Source organism: Leptodactylus fuscus, chromosome 6 (genome assembly GCF_031893055.1).
Source record: "Leptodactylus fuscus isolate aLepFus1 chromosome 6, aLepFus1.hap2, whole genome shotgun sequence".
Lineage (NCBI taxonomy): Eukaryota > Metazoa > Chordata > Amphibia > Anura > Leptodactylidae > Leptodactylus > Leptodactylus fuscus.
The window spans coordinates 174,313,407-174,326,236 of NC_134270.1; the positions used below are offsets into that span (position 1 = coordinate 174,313,407).

The window sequence follows — 12,830 nt, forward strand, 5'->3', positions numbered from 1 at the left end:
CGGAGATTAGCCCATAAAGTTGTATCTCACGTTCACAGGATAAAAATTAAATAAAAAAAAAAAAGTATTCTGAAAAATATTAAAAAGTAAACGTAAGCACACGAGTAGGGTTGAGCGATCGGGATCGGAAAAGATCGGAATTCCGACCTGATCTTTTCCAGCGGGATCGAGATCGGAGGTTATCTCAAGATCGGCTCAACCCTAAAAGTGTCTTTTCCTATAGAGAAGCATTGACTACGGTTGGAGATCGGAAAAGATCGGATTCCGATCGGCGATCGAGCAAATTTCACGATCGGGATCGAGATCGGCTGGAAAATGATCGGAAATCGGATTTTACAATCGATCTTGAAATCTCAAGATCGGCTCAACCCTACACACGAGGCATCCCCAAGATGGACAAACTATTAAAATATACATATACAATGACCCTGTCCTCTGTTAATTGCAATCCTGAGGGTCGTTATGTTCTACATTGTAACAACTCTCTGCAATATTCTCGTCTGGTGTGGGGATACTGTATCACTAGAGAGGACTCAATCGCTTTGTAATAATTAGGCCTCAGCCACGACCCCGGGCTGATACCGTCCGAGAGAGTAACACAAGCCACGAGGAGGCCACACCGTCTGAGTATAATAATATCACAGCTGTGTTTAGGGACGACGTTAGGGAGGGCAAACTGGGCAATGGTCCAGGGCCGCGGCACTATTAGAGCCCCCTAGAGTGGGATACTGCTCCTACTGTGGATATAGTACATCTGGAGGATGGGACACGAGCAACTGCTGCAGTATATGACAATCGCTGTAACAATCCCTGCACTTACCGAGTTCCAGCTTCATAAAACAGCTGTATGCTGCTTTAAGAACGTCCCCTCTCCCTCCTCCTCCTCCTGGAATATGGAGGAGAATGCGTGCAGGGACGGCAGAGATATCAGTCCTGCATTTCTAGCATTGTAGATTATTCTACCACTATGCACAAAGCATTCCAGCCACAATGTAGAGTAGGTATCTTTTGCTCACACGGTAGGGTCAGCAATGACACAGTTCACCCAGGCAGCGGGTTACAAACTCTAGTGGTGTTTTTATTTAGGGGCTTCAGCACAGAAAATCACAGCACAAACAAAATAAATGCAAAACCAAACAGCAGTGTGCGTCACTAACCTAGTGCAAGTCCAAAAAATGTGTCTCCAAATGCAATAGCAAACTGTGCAAACGTCCCGTCCAAGGGTCCTCAGGCTGCAAAACTGCCAGCCCTCCTCATACCAGGCTTCCTTACCCAGTAATGAAAATTAGGAATCCTCACCTGTGAAAACTTGGGATTAGGGAAAAACCCATAGTGGACCAGGGGTGTGGACTGGAAGACTCCCACTGCCAACCTGTCCTCCAGCCCAAAAAATCCAGCCCATGTAACTTAAATAAAGAGCCTTGGCAGACTATGTTGTGCTAAAACAGGGGTAGGGAACCTTCGGCTCTCCAGCTGCTGTGAAACTACAACTCCCAGCATGCTCCATTCACTTCCATGGGAGTTCCAAGAACAGCAGAACTTGTATGCATGCTGGGAGTTGTAGTTTTGCAACAGCTGGAGAGCCGTACGTTCCCTACCCCAGTGCTAAAACATGGATCCTTCTGGATTTCCGGTATCTTGACTGGTTGAGGAAACCAGGTGGCACATACACCCCATTACTATTACTACTATGAAGTTGATGCAAGGCTATGTAATGGTAAAATAATGATAAGATCATGTATAATGGGGTTCCGAAATTCCAGATACGTTTATCATATTAAGACAATGACTATACAACATGGAGCCCATCAGAGAATGTCACTGTATTAGAAGTTACAGATATACAAGAAAGCACAGGGCGCGAGATATAGAACCGGTATTTACTATGAAGCCGAGCTAATATAGATAATGAATGATTACTTACATGCCGAGTCCCCCGAGAGTACAATGAGCTCCAATCTACAGTCTGCATCAGGGATATAAGGAAGTGACCTGGCAATTTGCCAAAATGTGAACAAAGGATTTCATTTTATTACTGATTCTTATCTAGCACTGAAGCCGTTGTGTTCTCATAGAAAAAGACAGCCATGAAGGGAAGACGCTGAACTTTGTTGCTTTGGTGAGAGGACAAATAGCTAAGATGTACACTGAGATACATAGTTATACACTGAATGGATTATCTCAGGATAGACAATTTCTGATACTGGACATTGTCACTAGACATGGGCGAAGCCTCAAGATTCATCTTGTTTTGGGCTCGACGTTAAATTGGTTTAAAACAAAACTCTTAGGGCTCCTAGGAACCTATCTATAATACATAGTGTAGAATACTCTTAGGGCTCCTAGGAACCTATCTATAAAACATAGTGTAGAATACTCTTAGGGCTCCTAGGAACCTATCTATAATACATAGTGTAGAATACTCTTAGGGCTCCTAGGAACCTATCTATAAAACATAGTGTAGAATACTGTCAGGGCTCCTAGGAACCTATCTATAAAACATAGTGTAGAATACTCTTAGGGCTCCTAGGAACCTATCTATAAAACATAGTGTAGAATACTCTTAGGGCTCCTAGGAACCTATCTATAATACATAGTGTAGAATACTCTTAGGACTCCTAGGAATCTATCTATAAAACATAGTGTAGAATACTCTTAGGGCTCCTAGGAACCTATCTATATAACATAGTGTAGAATACTCTTAGGGCTCCTAGGAACCTATCTATAAAACATAGTGTAGAATACTCTTAGGGCTCCTAGGAACCTATCTATAAAACATAGTGTAGAATACTCTTAGGGCTCCTAGGAACCTATCTATAAAACATAGTGTAGAATACTCTTAGGACTCCTAGGAACCTATCTATAAAACATAGTGTAGAATACTCTTAGGGCTCCTAGGAACCTATCTATAAAACATAGTGTAGAATACTCTTAGGGCTCCTAGGAACCTATCTATAATACATAGTGTAGAACACTCTTAGGACTCCCAGGAACCTATCTATAACACAGTGTAGAATACTCTTAGGACTCCTAGGAACCCATCTATAATACATAGTGTAGAATACTCTTAGATCTCCTAGGAACCTATCTATAAAACATAGTGTAGAATACTCTTAGAGCTCCTAGGAACCTATCTATAAAACATAATGTAGAATACCCTTAGGGCTCCTAGGAAACTATCTATAAAACATAATGTAGAATACCCTTAGGGCTCCTAGGAAACTATCTATAAAACATAATGTAGAATACTCTCAGGGCTCCTAGGAATCTATCTATAAAACATAGTGTAGAATACTCTTAGGGCTCCTAGGAACCTATCTATATAACATAGTGTAGAATACTCTTAGGACTCCTAGGAACCTATCTATAAAACATAGTGTAGAATACCCTTAGGGCTCCTAGGAACCTATCTATAATACATAGTGTAGAATACCCTTAGGACTCCTAGGAACCTATCTATAATACATAGTGTAGAATACTCTTAGGGCTCCTAGGAAACTATCTATAAAACATAGTGTAGAATACTGTCAGGGCTCCTAGGAAAGTGTTGTGCCCTTTTAATTGTTTTCACCCAAGAGTTTTTCTTTTTTTTAATGAGATAGCGCAAGACTTTATGTGCAAAGTCTCAGGGAGATGTCCTTATTAGAGATGAGCGAACACTGTTTGAATCAGCCATTCCAAACAGCACGCTCCCATAGAAATGAATGGAAGCAGCTGGCACGTACACTTTGCCGGCGGCCGGTCGCTGTGTCGGCTACGTCCATTCATTTCTATGGGAGCGTGCTGTTCGGAACGGCTGATCCGAACAGTGTTCGCTCCATCTCTAGTCCTTATCACAGTGACTTTTCTCACTCTCCTCCTCTTCCTGCTGGTCAGACAACTTTTTGATCTGAGTCATGGCATAATAAAATATCATGTAGAATACTGTGCCGTCCTCCTCAGTCATGATAGTTATATGATATATGCACAACAGATCGCACACACGTTCGGTTTCTGATGTAAAGTGTTTTATTTATACTGAGCATACATACATATTTATATACAAATGAAGACTGGTTTCTTGAGTTCTAAATTGAGTGAAAATGAGTATAACAAAAAAAATGTATGTGAAAAAGGGGGTTACATCGCCATCTTGGGGTGCTGTTCGTAAGTGCAACCAAAAATGTAAAATGAACCAAATATATATATATATATATATATATATATATATATATATATATATATATATACACACATCTATATATACTGTAGACGTGAATAAACATGTTGATGCATAAATAGAATGAATACAATTGATCACATAATATAAGTAATGGAAATTTAAATGTACAATGCTCACATATACACAGACAATAACGTGAATAAATGCAGGAAATACACAATATGGAAAGACTATATACCAATAATGGAGAAAAAAACGCAGTGAAAGACCTGCTGGTGTGCAGTGCATAAATAAATAGTGAATACATGATCTAAGACCAAAATTAGAGAACATGAATGTATGTATATCATAAATAAAAAGCCATTATGGTATAGAAAAACATCCCAGGGGGAAACACGGGGGCTCAGTGGTTCACACTATAGCCTTGCAGCTCTGGAGTCCTGGGTTCAAATCCCACCAGGAATAACATCCGCAAGGAGATTGTATGTTCTCCCCATGTTTATGTGGATTTCCTCCCTTTCTACAAAGACATCCTGATAGGGAAAAATATATAAAATATAAAAAAATGTACATTGTGATCCCTATATGAGGCTCACCATCTACAGTTTAAAAAACAAAAGACAAGAAAAAACATCCGGAGAAGATGGGAATTAACATTTAAAATGCAATTCCGATCACGATTGTGAAAATTGCTCGATCGGGATTCGATCTTTCCCAATGTCGATCGCTCAACCCTACTCCCTTCTCAAAACCCTTCCCTAGTCTCCAATGGCATCTCATACTCCTCCAGCAGATCTTTGTACATTCTGGAATGTTGAAAGGATAACCAAGGTTGCCATGTCTTATAAAACCTATCACATGATGTCAAATTCTCCACTAATAGACTTGAACCAGTGATCTTGTGATGTCCTCCGTTGGAGAATGTTGTATACCCAAGCATGTGAAACAATGACAACGTACTAGGAAATAACAATGGTGATGGTTTTCTTAAGCCCTTAGCTGTAATGGTTACCCATTGGTCCACCATCATCATGTCACATGGTGCTGATGGGCAAATCAAAGCGCCAGCTCTCTCTGTCAAACCTTGTAGATTGCATGGCTGATATTTACTGAGCTTAAATGGATGGTAATTTCTGGAATACATTTTTGGATAGAATTTTTTAATCTGGCAGCTGCAGTGGGAGAGTAGCTTTGTATTATGGCTGTTTATTTCAGTAACTTTCCCCATGTGATCTGATTTCTGTAATAATACAGCACAATTCTTCTGTAGACTCTCGCTACACCTCACTATTACGGTGCAGGTTAACATTTCACTGTTGCGTACTCCACAACTTCTGAATGGCCGTCTGTAGAGATCAGTCGAGACTGGTTCTGATGTCCATGGGAGATAACCGAATATTCAATGTCATCTGATGGCCTCATGGCCTGCAAATTAATATAAAGTAAAAAATATAGTCATAGGTTGTCATATGTAGTCACAGGAAAGTCAAAAAGAATTGTAGAGAGGCCAAGAAATTGCAGTTAAACTCTTTCTTTAAACCAATGTCTAGCAGATATATATTGTATCATCTCAGGTATATAGTTTGACACGTTTTACATGCACGTTATGAACACACGTTATACAAATATGTGGAGTTCCCATCGGGTATTTATCCTCAATGCTGAGTTTAGGGACTCCATTTGACCCGGCAGCAAGGGTTTATAAGACAGAGCCCTCATCTAAACCATATATAGTTATACCTGATGAAAGGGACACCTCTCTCATAGATCAAACCCTTATCTAGACAAATTTTCAGTTTTCCATATTAACCTTCGATGAAATGACCACCTGTCCCCCAGAAGACCATTTCTTAATGCAAATTTTGGATGCTAGTCTCAAAGAGGTTTCACTGTATTATACAGTTGCCCTTTAATTTAAATGGCTCTACGTGCAAATACGTTCCTGTTTGCTTTACCTCTTGGTGGACATGTCCATATATGTATGTGGCAAGATGATCAGCTTTTCTAGACAACAATGTCTTGCAATCCTATAAGTATCTATTAAAGATGACAAACGTCTGAAGATTAGGGTTGAGCCAATCTTGACTTTTCAGGATCGATTTTGAAATCCGATTTCCGATCATTTTTCATTTGAACCCGATCTTGATCCCAATTCCGATCCCAATGCAAGTCAATGGGATTTTGTTTTACTAATCAGAGATCGGATTTTAAAAACAATCCTATTCACTATACAGCATGGAATCTAACAATTGAACGCTTTAATTGTTAGAATCCACGCTGTGTAGTGATTTTTTTAAATCTAAGTAGCCAGAGGATTTTTTTTTTTTTAATCCTCTGGCTACTTAGTCCCCCCTGGTGTCCACTTACCTGCAGAGATGGCTGATCCGGTGCCCAGTGTTCTCGTTCTTCTTTGCCTCACTGCCCCCTGCCTCCCAGGTTAGGAGAGTGTGGGTGTGTACTGGGAAGGGAGACATCACGTCTCCCTGCCCTGTACCCGCCCATGCTTTCCTAAGCCACAAGCCCCACCTTCTTCCTAGCTCTTTAACACTAATCTGGGATGCAGAGACAGTGAGGCGAAGAAGAGCGAGAACACCGGGCACCGGAGCAGCCATCTCTGCAGGTAAGTAGCTACTACAGATGATAGCTAGAATGAATGGATGCAGCCGGCGCGCAGGGGGTTAAGGCTGTGTGCCGGCTGCTTCCATTCATTCCTATGGAACCGCAGCGGAGCCTTCACATTGAGTATACACTTCGCTCACATATACTCAGTGTGAAGGCTAACATTGTTAGCTTTTCCCACAATGCTTGGCCAGTAGCAAAGCATTTTGGAAAATAATCACCGATCTCGATCCCATCTAAAAAGATTGTGTTCGGCATTCCGATCGTGAAATTTTCTCGATCACCGATCAGAATCCGATTTTTCCCAACACAATCGCTCAACCCTACTGAAGATTCATTTTGTCCTGTGTTCACACAAAGTGACCCCCGGCTCAGTTTGGTCTGGACTTGGTTGGATAGAACTGGAAGTGAAATTATTAAACTGCGGATTCTCTTCTGACACCAGAGTATAATAGTTAAATTGTTAAAACGGAACACTTTGGAACATTCAGGTCAAATCCGCCAAGTATCTACATTATATGTGGCCACCCCCTGGCTATGCAGTAATGGTGTAGTTAGCATGTTGTGATATTGTATAAGTCTCTTTAGAATTACTTACCTCACTGTTACTATAAATTACATAGTTTTCATCCACTTGCACATCCACTGAGGGCCTAAGACAAATATAACAAAAACATATTAAAAATTCAGCCTCTTTACTACACGGAGCACCACTGCCACCTCAAACAGCCGATCTCATGGAGTCCTGGGTGTCAGACCCAACAGATCTTCAATTAATTACATGTCTTAAGCATAGGTCATCAATTAAAAAAAATTCTGGAAAACCCATTTAACAAAAAAAAAAAAAAAAAACAACAAAAACACACACATGGCAATACAGTAAATTAATAGATTCTTAGAGACTCACTCTGATCTCATGGCCGGTGGTTGAGTGCAAGAATTACTCTGGATATTTCCATAATCATTTTCAGCCTTAGCCATGGTATTCTAGAGCGAAACATCACAATCACAGGTTATTTTGGAATAATGTCCTGGATAAAGGACACAAAAATATTAGGTGTTGGATCTGCTGGACATGAGCACAGATAGAGTAGGTTAAGCAGATATTTGAAGATATTGAGGTCACAATGCCATGTACAGTAAATAAAACCACAATGCAGTGAAGTTTTGGTCACGGAGAACACTTACAGGAACCGTTCCATGATTTGGAGTCGTTGGAGAGGACTTCTTGTTGCGTCTACTGAAAAAAATCATGAAATTCAAAAATTAGAGTCCAGAAGTTGTTTATGTCCTGCTGAGCTAGAGGATCATCATTATGAATTTCATTTCCAGAAGTAATGTGCTATTATTATACTCTGCATCTATTCAGAGATGGCCTTACGATGCCAGGAATTCTTAGTAAGAAGAGTGGACATGACATGACACAACAACCCTTTATAGAACAACCAGGAACAATCCTCCAGACAATAATTATATCAAATCACGAATGTTCAAGAAGCTAGACCTAGAGAAACCAGCTGACCATTGGTGGTCAAAAGCGCAAACCGACCAGTCAACCCATTCCAAGAGAATTTGTCATCACCCCTGTAATGACTATTTCAGTGAATACTTGTATTCCTGATCATTCTTTTCCATGACTTAAAGGGATTGTACCATTAAAACCTCTTTTTTTGTGTGGATAAGACGAAGGAATAGCCTTTAGAAAGGCTATTCATCTCGTACCTTTACATGTGTTCTCCGCGGCGCCTGTCCTTTGAAATACCGTTTTTTACCGGTATGTAAATTAGTTTCCTAGCAGCGATGGGGGCGGGCCCCAGAACTGAAAATGCGATGGGGGCGTCCCCACCGCTGCTCGAGAACATGATCCTCTATCTTCGGCTGGATCTTCTCCTTCTCTGTTGTCTTCCTCCTGCGTCACCTCCGACGCCTGCGCAATTGGCTCTGCCAGTGAGACACTAGTAGAGCCATTTTTGGGAGGCTACTCTTGCTCTTGTAGTTCAATGCAGGAGCGGCCTCCCAAAAATGGCCGCCAGCCAGCATTCGCACTCGGCTCTGCTGGTGTCTCACTTGCAGAGGCAACTGCGCAGGTGTTGGAGGTGACGCAGGAGGAAGACGAGAGAGAAGGGGAGGAATCAGACAAATATAGAGGCATCACAGGATCATGTTCTCGAGCTTCAGTGGGCATGCCCCCATCGCATTTTCAGCGCTGCCCCCCATCGCTGCCAGAGAACTAATTTGCATATCGGTAAAAAACAGTATTTCTAAATATATCTAAAGGTAAGAGACGACTAGACTTTCTAAAGGCTATTCCGACGTCTTATCCACAAAAAAAGAGGTTTTAATGGTAGAATCCCTTTACGCCATAGAAGGAGAGCCATGACACAACCCACAAACACAATGGATTGTTGGACAATGCTCCTGAAATGTACAGGTATTTTCATTTTATTCTTATTATTTTGAGAAATAACTTATAATACCACAGTTTGAGAAACTAATTACTAATTTATTTAAATTTTAAAATTCATGTTAAAAAATGTGTGAAATTTTGCATAAATAATGGGTTCAGACACTGAGGAATTCTTGGGTAGAAACAAAAACTCAACAATGTTCTCTGACTTGGGATTTGAGTGTTCATAAATTAGCACATCTTATTACCTTAGAAAAATGCAGAGGGCCAGAATGAAAAAAAGTAACAAGAGGAGTCCACCAACTGTGCCCAAAATCAGAGGCAAATCTTCTGCTGCACGATCTGTAACGAAGATGAAAAGATAAGCAGGGTGCAGGAAAACAGAAGGTTTGATTTGTATCTTGTCCTATGGTGACCTGGCAAGTCCTCCAAAGTCCCATACAACCTCAAATATTGTCCATGTCTGGGTGACCCTTACTTCTTGGTTGGACATGTCCAGATATTTGTATCACAGGTTAAGCAGATTTTCTAAATACAACATGGTTTCATTACAGGTTATCACTAAGTGATATAATAACTATTCTCTATTTCCTGATATTATGTTGGAAGAAAAATTGGAATCCTTCACCAAATTGGAGAAAAGATCAGTTTGGATACGTCCATAGAAATCACATAACAGAGGTCACAGATATAATTGATGAAGTCAGTATGTTTTTGAAGGTTGAACAAACCAGAGAAAGACTCAACTGAACATGAGCGACAATAAATATCAATACACCAAGGCAGTAATGGCGACTTTGCAAGAGATGCCAAGGCCAGACCAAGATTGGTAGAGGTCCCATCACTTTCTAGCAATGTCTTCTGAAGGATCTGATAAGAATTTGCTCTACATGATGACAAACCTTCAATGCTCAGTGCCAGGTTTTGGGGAAAACAATATTCGTCAAGTTAAATTTTTATTTATTCCCACTCCATTTGTTTTATTCGGGATAACAGACAAGCAGTGTCAGAATTATCTCTCTACCATCATGGGCTCTCAAAAAGTAGATTTTATTTTTAATAATCAGTGTCTTGGTAACTGGTCAGGGGGGTCTTGTACACAATTACCTCTTTTGACTTTTCTATAATCTGACCCTGGGAGTTACTATTGGAGAAATAATAATAATAATAATAATAATAATAATAATAATAATAATAATAATAATAATAATTATAATTATTATTATTATTATTATTCCATTATGCTTTGTTCCATGTATCCCAGTATACAGGTCACTGGTAATCTCAAGTATTTGTCTATCAATTCTCTGTTATTATTTGTCTACATGAAGAGATATGATAGGAAGACAATGATTCTGTGTCTGAACTACCTTCATGACTTCCCTATTTTAACGCAGCAGTGACATAACTAAAGATGTTGTAGATATTAATAGCAGCAGGTCAATAAAAGCGGAACATTATCAGGATGTTGCTCAAATCTCTTCTCATTTTCCCTCTTATCTTAGAAAGATAGAACTAAATCAACTCTGTACAAATGGCCAGATCAAAAGTACAAGAGCCTATATAAAATAATATCTAAACATATGAAATAGAACAGAGCCTAAACATATGTGACCATAAACACACTAAAACACGACTAGAGATGAGTGAGTAGTATTTGATGGAGTAGGTATTTGATCGAATACTACGGTATTCGAAATACTCGTACTCGATCGCGTACCACTCACTATTCGAATGTAAAAGTTCGATGCAGAACCAGCATTGATTGGCCGAATGCTATACAGTCAGCCAATCAACGCTGGTTCTTCTCCTACCTTTAGAAGTCTTCTCCGTGCAGCGTCCCTGCGGCGTCTTCCAGCTCTGAATTCACTCTGCCAGGCATCGGGCCTGGGCAGAGCCGACTGTGCATGTCCGCTTGTAGTTCCTGGCAGAGTGAATTCAGAGACGGAAGATGCCGCGGGGACGCTGCACGGAGAAGACTTCTCGGAGGATCCAGCCCGACCCTCACTCGTGGACTTGGTAAGTATAATTTGATCGAATGTTGCCTACCCCTGAAACGAGCATTTCCCCCCATAGACTATAATAGGGTTCGATATTCGATTCGAGTAGTCGAATATTGAGGGGCTACTCAAAACGAATATCGAACCTCGAACATTTTACTGTTTGCTCATCTCTAAACACGACCATTAGAATACACCTAGATGTAGGAGTCATTAACTTGAATCTGATAACTTGCTGAGGAGGAAATGTCAAGTTAAAGGTTACATTTAGACACATATAGCATATTACTCTGTGACACAGTATCTCAAAATAATACTGTCTTCAAAAGGCGGTGAGTAGGGTTGAGCGATCGGGATCGGCTCAACCCCACTGTATATATAATATACCATTAGGGTTGAGCAATCGGGAAAGATCAGATCCTGATCGTCGATCCAGTAAATTTCACGATCGGGATCGGCTGGAAAATGATCAGAAATCGGATTTTAAAATCGATCCTGAAATCTCAAAATCGGCTCAACCCTAGTGGTGAGATATATCCACACCTATCCAGCCAAGACGGTAAAAAGAACATAACACCAGTGTGAACAAATCCTAACTTTGCTATTACTATGCAGAATATATAATCCTGCAGCTTCTCAGGCTTTCTTTCCCAGTTTACAGTATGGAAATGAAGTGGCATTAGTATACATGTAGCAAAGTTTAACTCGACACTGATCTGATTTCTAAAATATATGTTATACGATAGACATTGAATATCAGTCATTGCTCCGGGCTGTATACATACATATCACAGGTATCTGTGTCGGGGCTGACTCTCCTCTCCCCACACGATTTATGGCAGTACAGGAATAGGGCTCCATGTCCCCGGGCACATTATACACTGTCATCTCCCGTCCTCTGTCTGGTAATCTGGTTTTCCCTTTGTACCATTCATACTCATGTACATCAGGTTTGGAGAAGCTGTTACATTGTAACGTCACTTTGGTTCCTTCTATCACTTCATCCATCCCAATGATGGCGACTGTGACATTTTTTGGTGAATCTGCGGAGGTAAATATGATCATGGTTTACATAATAAAACAAATAATTGCTATCATCAGAATATTATGTCCATCTCGCGACACTCCCTCCCGACTAAGCCCATTCATTTGGGCGTAATCCGGAGTGGAATGCCCCGTATGCACTGCACCAGCATCCAGTTGCAGCTTGCCATTTTTTGGACCGGATTCTGAAGCGGCCTCTGCCTCAAAATGTGGTCCAAAAAAACATGAACTTACCCTAAAATGAATTTACAACACAACTACTGAATGGCCAAGTCACATATAGCATATCACATTGTGATACAAAATCTCAAAGCAATATTGTCTTGGAAGGCTGTCCATTACGTTAGACTCATATCTGGGCATGTCAAACCCAAGGAGAAAATGGACAAATCTGTAAATGGAAGCCATGATGTCAATGTGAACAGATTCTAACTTCACTTATATTATGAATGTCCATAAACGTGTCATAAGTATATAACGCTCCAGATTCTCAGACTACCATTCACATGTAACAGTACTAAATATGAAGGAGCCAGAAGAAGAAAAAGAAAGGAGGAAAATTATTGACAAATTAAGAATTACTTGTCTCAAATCCAAT

General features: G+C 40.4%; 1 protein-coding gene across 1 annotated transcript in view; it reads right to left on the reverse strand.

Annotated features, from left to right (window-relative positions):
* LOC142210152 (myelin-associated glycoprotein-like) overlaps positions 1 to 12,830 on the reverse strand; it is a 426,670-nt gene that overhangs the window by 245,529 nt on the left and 168,311 nt on the right. The window lies entirely within an intron of this gene.